At 37.0% G+C, this 13,870-nt stretch overlaps 1 protein-coding gene across 12 annotated transcripts in view; it reads left to right on the plus strand.

Annotated features, from left to right (window-relative positions):
• Ace (Acetylcholine esterase) overlaps positions 1–13,870 on the plus strand; it is a 374,783-nt gene that overhangs the window by 77,543 nt on the left and 283,370 nt on the right. For all 12 annotated transcript variants that reach the window (XM_067762076.1, XM_067762071.1, XM_067762074.1 and 9 more), the window contains exon 3: positions 4,563–4,606. The gene's annotated coding sequence lies outside the window, so the exon portion shown is untranslated. The remainder of the gene's footprint in view (positions 1–4,562; positions 4,607–13,870) is intronic.

Here is a 13,870-nt window from a genome sequence, read left to right on the forward strand (position 1 = left end):
GATAGTTGCAAGCCAGAACGTACTACTGTTGTAAAACATCAAATCGACACTGATGATACAAAGAAAGTCCGTCAAACTCTTCGAAGTGTTCCACTGGCCAAACGACAGGATGTGAGATAACGCAAAAAAGTAAGATGGAAGACAGATACGACAAGGACGAAAATTCGCAAGGTTTCCTGAAGGAAGATTTGGTGCTGTTATACAACACTTCGCGGCAGAAAGTTTATTTATCAAAACTGTAACCGAGAAGGCCCATACAAAGATTTAAAACAGATCAGCGATGTCGCCTTCTGCATACGAAAAATTGGGAAACCATGAAATAGAAGAAAGGCTATCGGCGTTTGTGTTAGGAAATTTGTCTGATCGGCAATTCCGACACAATGCCGGCAGTAAATAAATGCTGCCCAACCACAACAGCAATGCAAGAAAATGAGACAACAAATAGCTAGGGAAACATGCACACATCAGCTAAAGACTTAAACGACCTCGCACACACATGTGCGGATTAACAAAGAGGAAGTTAAGAGTTGTGTGTTGTAATTTCCATATTTTTCTTTTCACATTTTATTTTGTGTTGTTGGTTTGCTATTAAAAATTTAAAAAATTAACCACGTTTCTTGATATTGCGAACTTGAAAATTTTTGCATATCAAATGAAATGAAAATTTTTTCATGTCAAATGAAATTTAAATCTTTTCAAATGAAACTATTTTTTTTTAAGAGATCTACAGGTTTTGGACTCTGTTTTTACACACAATTTAGGAAAATGAACCTAGGGTAACCCTGTAATATGTTTGTGTGACATGGGTATTAAATGGAAGGTATTAAAGTAAAGTATTTTAAAAGGGAGTGCGCCATAGTTCTATACGTGGATGTCATTTCGGGATATCGCCATAAAGGTGGACCAGGGGTGACTCTAGAATATGTTTGTACGATATGGGTATTAAATTCAAGGTATTAATGAGGGTTTTAAAAGGGAGTGGTCCTTAGTCGTATATGTGAAGGCGTTTTCGAGATATCGACCAACAGTATTCCTGCCATGATTCCAAGGACTTTTGATTTCGCCCTGCAGAACTTTTACAATTTCCTCTATTGAATACGGTAGGTGTCACACCCATTTTACAAATTTTTTCCCAAAGTTATGTATACTTTGCGTCAAAAAACCAAACCAATCACCATCTTTCATCCTTTTTTTCACATATGGTATAGAATTATGGCATTTTTTTCATTTTTCGAAATATTCGATATCGAAAAAGTGGGCGTGGTCATAGTCGGATTTCGCCCATTTTTAATACCAAGATAAAGTGAGTTCAGATAAGTACGTGAACTAAGTTTAGTAAAGATATGTAGATTTTTGCTCAAGTTATCGTGTTAACGGCCGAGCGGAAGGGCAGACGGTCGACTGTGTATAAAAACTGGGCGTGGCTTCAACCGATTTCTTCCAAAAAAACAGTTATCATCATAGAAGCAATGCTCCTACCAAATTTCATATGGATTGGTAACTTTTTGTTCGGCTTTTGGCATTAAAAGTATTCTAGACAAATTCAATGAAAAAGGGCGGAGCCACGCCCATTTTGAAATTTTCTTTTATTTCTGTATTTTGTTGCACCATATCATTACTGGAGTTGAATTTTGACATAATTTACTTATATACTGTAAAGATATTAAATTTTTTGTTAAAATTTCACTTAAAAAAATTTTTTTTTAGAAGTGGTCGTGTTCGTCATCCGATTTTGATACTTTTTATTTAGCACACATATAGTAACAGGAGCAACGCTCCTGCCAAACTTCATCATGATCTCTTCAACGGCTGCCAGTTTACCTTCTTTTAAGAGTGGACGGTGCCACGCCCATTGTAAAAAATTCTACTAGTTTTCTATTCTGCGTCATAACGCCAACCCACCTAGCAAGTTTCATCGCTTTATCCATCTTTGGTAATGAAAAAGAAGAATTTTATACAGAAGTAAAGTTTCCTATTCGGTTAAGTGGGATTTTCAAATTTGTAAAAGTTAGTACAGATGACGTCATCAAAATTGACATGACGTTTAAATCTAAGCGAGGTGGTAAAAAGCTGTTATCAGATGGTGTTCTTAAAGACATGATATCATATCTGGGATACTTCTATGCGCAAATCATAAATGAAAGTTTAAGTAGTTGCATAGTTCCGGGTATTCGGAAAACTTCTACCATTGTGCCAATTGAAAAAGTTAATAACACAATAAAAGCAGAGGAGTTACGTCCGATAAATACACTGGCCAGTGATGAAAAATTTTAGAACTTGTGGTAAAAAACGTGTTGGTTCAATACTTGGAAGAAAAAAATATACTCATACCTCAACAATCAGGATTTAGAAAAAAACATTCCTGTGAAACAGCTTTGAATATGGTTTTAGCTGAATGGAAAGAAGAACTTAATAATAAAAAGGCGATAATAGCAGTTTTCATTGATCTTAAAAGAGCCTTCGAAACTATAGATAAAAAATATTATTGGGAAAATTGGAAGGAATTGGTATTAGAGATGTTGTACTGGATTGGTTTAAAGATTTCTTAACAAATCGCAAACAAAGAACAGTAATGGTTTCGATAATATCAGAAGAAGTGGATGTTAAGATTGGCCTACCCCAAGGCTCTGTTCTTGCACCAATTTTATTCAACATTTATATTAATGATATAAATTCTGTTTTGAAATTCAGCTCCATAAAACTTTTCGCTGATGATGCTCTAATTTCTATAAATGGCAAAAATGAAAATGATATAAGAATCAAGTTACAAAGTGACTTAAATGCACTTTATATCTGGCTGTGTACAAACAGACTTAAAATTAATATAGAAAAAACTAAATACATCTTTATTTCAAGAAAAAACATTGCTAATTTTGAAACTATTATAATAAATAATATTGAAATAGAAAAAGTAAATACGATTAAATATTTGGGTGTTCAGATTGATTGCAAATTAAAATTTGATGCCCATCTTGACTATTCAGTAAGTAAAATAGCAAAAAAATTATGGTTTATTCAAAGAACTTGTAAAAACTTAAGTAATTATTACAAAGTAAAGGTTTATAGATCCATAGTTGAGCCTTACTTTATTTATTGCTCAACAATATTTTTTATTATGAAAGATTCGCAAATTGATAAGCTGCAAAAAATGCAAAATAAAGCAATGCGCTTTATTTTAAGCAAACGTTATGATACTCCTATAAAAGACATGCTTCTAAGTTTAAATTGGATGAGCGTCAAGCGACAAATATTTTTTAACACAATGAAATTTATTTATAATATAAAGCACGGAATTTTGCCAGAATATCTCAGAACAGGTATTAAATTTAATTACCAGGTCCATGACATAAATACAAGGCAGAGAAATAATTTTAAATTGCCAAATTATAAAACAGAATCGGAACAAAATAGTGTTTTTTACAAAGGGTTGACGGTTCAACGAACTACCTGAATATATAAAAAATTGTGATAGAAACTTATTTAGCAGCCGGTTGTATGACTACACCAAATCTAGGCTGATTAAATGATATAGTCGTTGAGATTTAAATGCATTAGTGATACATGTGTAATAATTAAAATTTTTTTTAATTTAAAAATTTAGATTAAGTACACATTGTTAATTGATGCAATCATATTTTTAAGTTTTGAGCTACGCTCTTAGAGTCGTAATAAATAAATAAATATATATAATATATGTATAATATATATATATATATATAAATATATATATAATTATCGCACTTTTTCAGTTTTTCGAAATGTTCGATATCGAAAAAGTGGGCGTGGTTATAGTCCGATTTCGTTCATTTTAAATAGCGCTCTGAGATGAATGCCCAGGAACCTACATACCAAATAAAATAAAATAAATGTAAGGCGCGATAACCTCCGAAGAGATCTAAGGCCGAGCTTCTCTTCCAATTTGCGTCGTGCTCCTCTTGATTTTCCCTACAAATTGGCCGGACGGGTCCTACATGTTTTATGCCGACTCCGAACGGCATCTGCAAGGCAGGTGACTTTTCACTGAGAGCTTTTCATGGCATAAATACACCCGGAGCGCTTGCCAAACACTGCCGAGGGGCGACCCCGCTTAGAAAAATTTTCTTCTAATTGAAAAAACTTATTTCTAAAATTTTGATGTTGCTTTGCCCGGGGTGTGAACCCAGGGCATACGGTGTGGCAGGCGGAGCACGCTACCTTCACACCACGGTGGCCGCCAAGATACCCGATCAAGATACCTCATAATTAACTCAAGTTATCGTGTTCACGGACAGACAGACGGACGGACGCACGGACGGACATGAATTTCTTTTTTCGCCCAGATCATTTTGATATATAGAAGTCTATATCTATCTCGATTAGCTTATGCCATTACGGGGTACAATTATGCGAACAAAGTTAATATACTCTGTGAGTTATGAGTAATCAATTAACCGCATAACCCCACCTATACACCTTAGTATCTTTTTGTTAAAAACAGTAGTATAATCAGACTACCTTTATAAATAAGTTTTTACAAATTACTGATTGCCTGGCTAACTAGTTTTTATCTCTTTCTTTCACAGATATGCTTCTAATTTCTACTAGCCTGTTGGATATTTAAGACTCAGTAAGTACTATTTTTACTACCCTGATTTTATACTATTTTCTCGTTTCCCATCGAAAAGCCGTAAAATAAAATTTGTTATTATTTGTGATTGATCGTCGGTATTGATTTTAATGCGAATTTTCAAAATAATATTTACCAGCCAGCGAAGCTGTTCATTGTTTTTTGGCTGCCACTATATCAACGTAAAGCTAATATAACTCATAATTAGGTTTCCCGCATTACTCTTCGTTAGATTAATAGCGGGGATAATAAATCCTCCGGAGAAATTTTCAGTAAAATAATCCAGGGGCCGTCTCATCATCTGTAGAATTTAGAAGTGAGTTCTAGTATTTCAGTCAAAACCTAAGAAAAGAAGATTGTTTATAGAACCCCCTTTTCTTTGAAATGACTAACTTAAGATCTCAATGTTAGCACCCGTCCGTGGATCCCATCGTCATCCATCGAATGAGGTATCGGGTTCACCAACTCAAAGGTTTCTATAAAATGATGATAGGTCCTCGATCGGCACTATTTTTCCCGCAGGAAATTGGCCGGGCTTCACACCACCTATTATCTACAGATTCTTATAGATTATGCTGTTAATATTTTATCAGTTTCTTTACTTTTACTGAGTGGCTTTCTTTTCTATTGGCGGAAGATCACTTTCAGAGAAATTGGGAAGCTGAGCCCTGGGAAATAATCAACCATCAGCACTTTTTAAGCTGCCGAACGGCGTGTGCAATAATAGGTCGAAATATTTTTTTTTTCAAACGGAAATTTTTCTACCGAAATAGGTTTCGGGAATGGTAAATCTCTCATCTGCTATGTTAGATTTAACTTAATGTTAACTTGACATTGAACAAAAAATAACACTGTGTCCCGATCGTATATTTTTGGGCCCAAGCAGGTATCATGTCTAGATCCAATTTAAGATCCATTTCTGTACTGTTCGGCGATATTTTCAGATCATTTCGATACTTTTTTTTGTAGTAATGTTGGGATCATTTGGGGACTAATCTGAGATTGATATCAAAAAAACAACACTGTGTCCCGATCGTATATTTTTGGGCCCAAGCAGGTATCATGTCAAGAACCAATTTAAGATCCATTTCTGTACTGTTCGGGGATATTTTCAGATCATTTCGATACTTTTTTTTGTAGCAATGTTGGGACCATTTGGGAATTTATCTGAGATCACTTCAGGATTGTTTTATGTATTACTTCGAGACCAATTTTAAAATGTGTTAGGGAACATTTCGAGGTTATTTGCACGATTATTTCGATATCATTTCGGGACTCTTTTGAGATCGTTATAGAATATTTTTTCGGAATCATTTTGCGGGGTTCGAAAAAATTCATTTATGATTGTGAAAAATTATTATCGAGCTGTCATTATTATCGGATTGTTATTGGAAATTATTGGCTTGTTATCGGCTGGTTAGGCTGATTGACTTTGTGGGTGCTCGAAACATGATCACATCCAGACTGCCGATAATTTCGCAACTCGACTCCACATCCGCTCTATGAGAGCCAGGTCAACCCGACGAAATGCAGGAGCAGTGGGAACATATCTTCAAAGCACTTCGTATTTCCATCGAGGTAAACATTGGTTACCGGCGACCACGGATAAACAACTGGTAAGATGAAGAATGCTGGTAGCTGTATTTGCGAATACACCTTTAAGTATTTTCGTTTACAGCAACTCTGCTAGCTAACATACATACATACATACATACGCAAATATGTATGTGTACGTCTTAACAGAATGTGAATTTTTTTTCCGTTTTCTGTCGTTCTCGTTCACTGACACTTAATTATACTCAGCTGAGCAGAGCTCACACAGTATATTAATTTTGTTCGCATAAAGGTACCCCGTAACGGCATAAACTAATCGAGATAGATACAAACTTCTATATATCAAACTGATCTGGGCGAAAAAAGAACTTCATGTCCGTCCGTCCGTCTGTCCGTAAACACGATAACTTGAGTAAATTTTGAGGCTTCTTAATGAAATTTGGTATGTAAGTTCCTGGGCACTCATCTGAGAACGCTATCTAAAATGAACGAAATTGGACTATAACCACGCCCACCTTTTTGATATCGAAAATTTCGAAAAACGGAAAAAGTGCGATAATTCGTTACCAAAGATGAATAAAGCGATGAAGCTTATCAGCTGGGTTGGTCTTATGACGCAGAATAGAAAATTAGTAAAATTTTGGACAATGGGCGTGGTACCGCCCACTTTTAAAAGAAGGTAATTTAAAAGTTTTGCAATCTGTAATACGGCACCTGGGTATGTAATGTCCGGTTACACCCGCACTTAGCCTTCCTTACTTGTTTTGTTTTTACAACGATCACCCTCTGTAAAGAACCGAAACCAGCTATACCAGTACTTAACCGTTATTTAAAAATGGTAGTCAAATAATTGTTTCAAATGAAAACATCAGGTGCGGGAAGTGTTATTCACGATCTCTGGTTCTTACTGATTTTTCGAGCAACCCAGTGAATGTGTTACATACATACATATGAAAGTGAAAGAAAACTTATTTTGAAAACAAAAAAATGACGAATGTGTCCTTTTCAACACCGCATTGCTACTTATCCTTGTTCCAATTTCAATTCAGTTTGCATTAAGTATTGTCTGTGAATTTTGCTTGCACATTTTATTATAACCACACATGCATACATACGCACATAAATATGTCATACATGTAAGTATGTATACATTTTTAAAGTTATGTATAAAATGTATGCGTCGGACATTTTGTTGTTGTTTATATGTTTTTTAATTTGATGGTAACGTGCTCCGTCTACCACACCGAAGGTCCTGGACTCAAGCCCCAGGCAAAGAAACTTCAAAAATTTAGCAATAGTTTTTCCAGCAAGGTTGCCCTTCGGCAGTTATTTGGCAAACACTCCGAGTGTATCTTATGCCATTAAAAGCTTCTCAGTAAAAGTTCATCTGCCTTGCAGATGCTGTTCGGAGTCGGGGTACAACATGTAGGTAGCTAGGTAGGTAGGTGAAATGGCTGCGACCCTGGTCGCCCAAGTAGCTATTTAAAGCCGTTTTGATGCCATATAACTCGTCTAAAAACCTACGGAATGTTACGGTCAATGTCTTACAACCAGCCAGGGTTGTTGATAAAATTAAGAATATTCGGGATTGCTATCACAGATAAACCTCTGAGGTCTTCTAGAAACGGGGTTCCAAGGAACCTTAGTCGGGCTCTAGCTAGAGTCGGGCATTTACACATAAAGTGTTCTACTGTTTCCCTGGCATTTGGATCTTTGCAGCTTCTGCAGTAGTCATTATACAGAATGCCCATCTTTTCCGCATGCGTACTTACTGCCCAATGACCGGTGCAGATTGCAATAAGTTTGCGTGTGTTGGCCCTGGATTTGTTCAGAAGACTTCTCGTCCTCTTTCCATCATATTTTGGCCAAATGGATTTTGATATTGCACAGGTGGTGATGTTATTCTACTTTGTTTGTGCTTTCTTCAAGTAGAAGCTTTGGATATTCTCCTTGGCTACTGCTAAGGGTATGCCTACTTCGACACTGGTTATATATTCGCTTATCTCCGATGAGCCCCTGCGTGCCAGCTCGTCTGCCTTCTCGTTACCCCCTACCCCCTATGACCCGGGGCCCAGATAACGCGTAGTTCTAGATTGGTGGATAACTGGGATATGAGTCGCTTACAAGCCCACACTAATTTTGAGTTAATGTGTGGCGAGGAAAGCGCTTTTATCGCTGCTTGGCTATCCGACAGGATGCAAACTTTACCAGCAACATTCAAGCCCTCCAGTGATTTGCAGGCTTGCCAAATCGCGAGAATTTCCGCTTTAAACACGCGGCAGTGCGATGGCAGTCTGAATGATGCAGACAAATCTAAGGACACAGAGTAGACTCCGGCCCCCACTCCCGATTCCATCTTGGAGCCGTCAGCGTAGATTTGGATGTCGTCGACCCTTATGCCCGGGTTTATCTTCCACTCGTTCCAGCTTGGAATGGCGGTATTACAACCGTACTCAAACTTCAGGTTGCGAGGGTAGTAATCTGTCTCGGTACTACATGTACAATTCGGAAGTTTCTTTAGGATACTACTGTGACCTTGCTTAGTATCCTTCCAACACCCAGACTCCCTAAGTCTCAGTGCGGTTTGTGACGATGTACAAAGTATATGCAAGTCGATCGGAAGCAGGTGCAAAATGGGGTCTAAAGCAGCTTTGGGGTAAGTGCGTCCGGCCCCTATGACACCAACTCACACAGTGCGCTGGACTTTTTGCAGGCTGGTGAGATTGTAGCTCTTACTTAGAACTTCCCACCAGACTATGGAACCATAGGTAAGCACCGGTCGCACCACCGCCTCGTACATCCAAAGTACCATGCTAGAGTCCGTTTCTTACCAAACATTGATTTGCAGGCATAGAAGGCAATGCAGGCCTTCCGTACCCGCTCTTCGATGCATACTTTCCAATTCAACTTGCAGTCAATTGTTAGTCCCAGATACTTGGTACTCGATGACATGGTTAGTCGCCGGCCGTTTAAGAATGGTAGTCTGAAGGCAGGTGGCTTGTACTTCATCGTGAATGTAGGTCTCGTCCCACAATTTGTGGGAAAAATTAAAAGAAGAAGCACGACGATAATTGGAAGAGAAGCTCTTGAATTTAAATTCAAAGTGTCACCATATCTACTATTCTTATTGTTGTTGTTGCTACTTTTGATGCAGCTGTTTTATGTCATAATCTTGTTAAAGGCATATAAATGTTTTATGCCATTTTAATGAAGCTGACCTCGGTAAATATTTTATTTAAAACAAAAGTGAAGACAAGATGAAAACTTGACATAAAGCAGCAAATGAACATGAAATGTATAAAAAAAAGTTTGTAAAATATGTACGAATGCATTTTATGTGGCCATCAAATTTACTACTTTTTGTCGCATGACTAAAATATTGACGTGTAGTAAAGTATTTGCAGCTAAAGACGAAAAAAAAAAACAAAATGCTCTGCAATCCTACTAGAAGCAGGCGTATGTCTTGGAGGCGGATTGTGTAAACTGGTGATGCAAAATCTCCGATGGCAACTTCTTTTGAAGGACGCAGGTTTTAGGTCATACAACTGAAACTTCTTTTGTTTGGGGTGACACATTCGCTTGACTACTCGTGAAGACAAGGGCTGATAGTATTAAAACAATCAGACCACCAATCGACTACAAACGTGGAGGAAAAGAAAGAACAGATATATAATGCGAAAGGTGATGTTGAATTTCTGGTAAGAAAGAATTTCTCTGCGCAACCTTTCGACATGCATCAACCGTGTCATCGATAGAAACGTCATTTTAATCCCCGCAGCCCGACATTGTATGTCTCTACACATTAGGGGATAAATTCCTAATGGAAGGCTCCTCTCCAAAAACTCTGTACGAAAAGGATCGGCATCTATCGTACGCAAAGTAGATACTACTTGAAACCGACGTGTCCACTCTATATCTGCGTGAGGTGGTAGTTTAGTGAAAGTCCAGCACCCATTCCTCGATTCTCCCCACATTTCTTGCCAACTAACTGATGTTTGTGACCTTGCGATTTTCTTGGCATCTTCAGATGACCGGACGACTCCAGGTCATTTCACTTGACAGTAAATCTACTGGGCATTTTCGAGATAAAACCAGGATCGCGTCTTATAGAGTTAAGCACTCCCTATCAGCCGTAACAAATGTAGAGTAAGCAAAGGTGGAGTATGTGGTTGTTGTTGTATATTAGGATGACGGACAATTATTCGAATATACATTAATTATTCACCCTATTTGAAGATCAACAAATCAGTAGTGTACGAGTATTTGTACATTCATATGCGAGAGTCAGCTTCTGCTACTTAAAATCTATGAACGGTAGACCTTGTCGTGGTGTGAGCTTACAGGAATACATCTAAAGAATGACTGTATTTAAGTTAAGTACAGCTCGCTCAGGACAAAAGAGGTAATTCTACCAGAAACAAATAGTTTCGGGTTATTTGAAAAAAGGTTCGTTGGCTTCATATCGGTAAAAACCGATATTGGCATGTTATTATTTTACTATAGGATTTTTATCTAAAGCGAAAATATCGACGAGAGCTAGTCGATAAGAAATCCATAACTTGTCGAAAACTTTTATCTACGAAAGCAGTTTATAATAGAGGTTACGATTTCTTCTCGAACACAAGCAAGATTTGCGAAACCCGAGAAATCGAGATCTCGACTTCTCGCGAGATTTTCGTGTCTTGAAGTCCTCGTAAATCTCGCGAGCTTCTAGACATTCTTACTTAACCGCTGTATGGACAGTATTTATAAACTTGTTTTTTTTTTTTTTTACTTTTGACTTTTTTGTTGATTATATTGCTTCAATGACATTTAACTCAAAACATATTTATTATACATATAAATTTGTTCGCAATATTTTATTTTTCAACGAGACATCAAGAATACGGCTTCTCGCGAGATTCTCGAATCTTGAATTACTCGTAAGGCTTGCGAGATTCTCGGATCTGGAACTACACGTAATACTCGTGATCTTCTCGACTTTCAATTCAGTCGCTGCATTGGCAATATTCTATACATTTCGGGGTTTTTTACTTGTGGTTTTGCGGACATTTTGGCTTGTGCTCCAGAAGAAATCGTAAGCTCTATATAAGACAGCCAATGAATCGATTAAGGTGAATGTCGAGAAGCTCGCGAGCCTTACGAGTAATTCGAGATTCGACAATATCGCGAGAAGGCGAGTCTAGCGAGAAATCTCTTCTAGAGCATGTTCGAGAAATCGTAAGCTCTAATTTGTATACCCAAAATGGACGATATCACTTCAATATTTTGGTCCCAATATATTAAAATTCAAGAGGTTGATAAGCGCAATACAAAGTTTCATATCTTCAAAGCTACCGCAACCTAATTTTCGATCTTACACACGCGAAGGGGGTTCTGTTACAAATATGAATGTATCATAGACATATTTAGCAGGCAAGGCTCTGGCGACCCCAAGTTCTTTATGGTACTTGGAATTGGGGCGGGATGGCTTAGAAAGTTTAATGTGGGCATATTATCGTACCGGAACAAATATTCAAAGGACCATCAACATAGATAACACTCACCAAAACCTACTCATAAAAGTGTAATAAAAACTTTTAGAACTCTTAACGCAAAAATAGGGTAATCTTGGAATTTAAAACCCGTTACTCACAATCATTCATTTTTCCTCTTTTTAAGTTTTTGATTAGCACATTTTTTATTAGACATTTGATTGATGAATCTGTGCGACCGGATGATGTTACGGTGACTTTTGATTTTGAAAAAAGCTTTCTCCAATACAGCTACATACGCACGTTAATGTCCAACGCAGTTCGATTAATCAAAATTTCTGATGTTGCGAATGAGAGAAAATAAACCAAAATGTGTAAGCAAAATTTGGAGCAATATTACACATAAATAGTTCGAAAACGCGCTGAACACTTTTCATAAAAACATAAAGTTCACCATAGAAATGGAAGAAGAAGGAAAACTATCTTATTTAGACTCTATGGTTATAAAAAGAGATAGCCAGTTAAAACTTATATGGTATAAGAAACCAACTGCGTCAGGGCGACTAATAAATTTTTACTCTAAACACCCGAAGAGTATGATTATGAATACAGCAATGAGCTGTATACGACGCATGCTACAGATATCAGACAATGTCTATCATCAAGAAATTAGACAAGAAATTTTTTCGCTACTCAAACTAAATGATTTATAAGGACATTAATAAGAAGATCGATGTGTGCAGGTAATCGAGAAAAATCCGTAACACCAAAAACGTTTAAATCGGTAATCTACGTACCTCAACTATCAGAGCGTCTAATCAAGTCCAACTGTTACAACAATAAACAATTTAGAATAGCCCATAAACCCTGTAACACACTCAAAAACATGTTCAACAAAACCAAGTCCATAATACCTCCTATGGAAAAAAGCAACGTCATTTACAAAATTCCGTGCAATGGCAATAACTACGAAGCATGCAGAAGTATTTACGTAGGCACCACCAAATCGAAATTAAAGACGAGAATAGCACAGCACAAATCGGACATGAAACATTGTCATAATTTAAATAACCAAAAAACTGCACTAACAGCCCACTGTGCATCTAGTGGCCACTGTCCGAACTTTGAGAAAGCGTCAGTATTACAACAACAAAATCACTATAGAAAGAGATTAACACTGGAAATGTTACACATAATACATACACCACCAGACATACGACTAAACTTCAAAACAGACACGATCAACGTCGCTCACTTGTACATACACTTATGCGGCAGTTACTCACGAACGTACGTAGAAAAAACGTGTCAGCTGACACGACCTATCTTATGAGTGTGCAATGTAAACGAAAACTCACCGACGTGCAACGTCCGTACGTACGTAGCCCGTAACGTAGAAATCAAAAAAATTTTGATTTTTTCCGTAAGAACGTGTCAGCTGATCGCTCTCTCACTAGACAGAGTTGCCTAGTAAACTTTTGTGCGCTAATTTTTGACCGTTTGCAATTTTATGCAAAAACGCCTAATTAAAGTTTGAAAAATTGTGAAAATAATTCGAAATAATTATGTAAAAGTGCTGATTATAAATATTTAATCTATTTATACTTATTTATAAGTATTCCGGCCTTTTACAATATCAAAAATTAAATTGGAAAAAGTTGATGTTTCCATAAGCATACACGCAAAATGGTCAATGGCAACAGTGCTTATCTGTAAACAATACACACACAAATATCTTATGTACATGTACACAGACACACACATTGATTCCTACGGGCTTGAGAGTTCGGTCAAACGTGCTTCGTACGACAAACGTCCTTACGTACGGCACACGTCGGTGGGTAACTGCCGCATTACTCACAACAAAATCGACAGTACAAAACTCCACGCCAACGCGAACGGGCGTTTAACTCAAAAATGTATGTATGTTTATAATATATGACATATTACATGTACGAAAATTTGTTTTTACATTGTTTTGTATAGTCCCTTGAAGACGGTTACCGATGTGTAACCGAAATATATCGGAATAAAAAATAAAAACTGGTGTTTTTATTACCAAAATATTGACCTCGAGCCGGTACACATAAAACCAAGTTCGAAAATCTAAATTGATGTATACTGTGTAACGAAACAAACATAAATATGTTGCTATGTACTTACATACATACATATATATACACTTGGAATATTTTTTTTGTGCCACAAACTGCGAAGAGAACAAAGTTTTGGTCTG

Source organism: Eurosta solidaginis, chromosome 1 (genome assembly GCF_040869045.1).
Source record: "Eurosta solidaginis isolate ZX-2024a chromosome 1, ASM4086904v1, whole genome shotgun sequence".
NCBI classification, from domain to species: domain Eukaryota; kingdom Metazoa; phylum Arthropoda; class Insecta; order Diptera; family Tephritidae; genus Eurosta; species Eurosta solidaginis.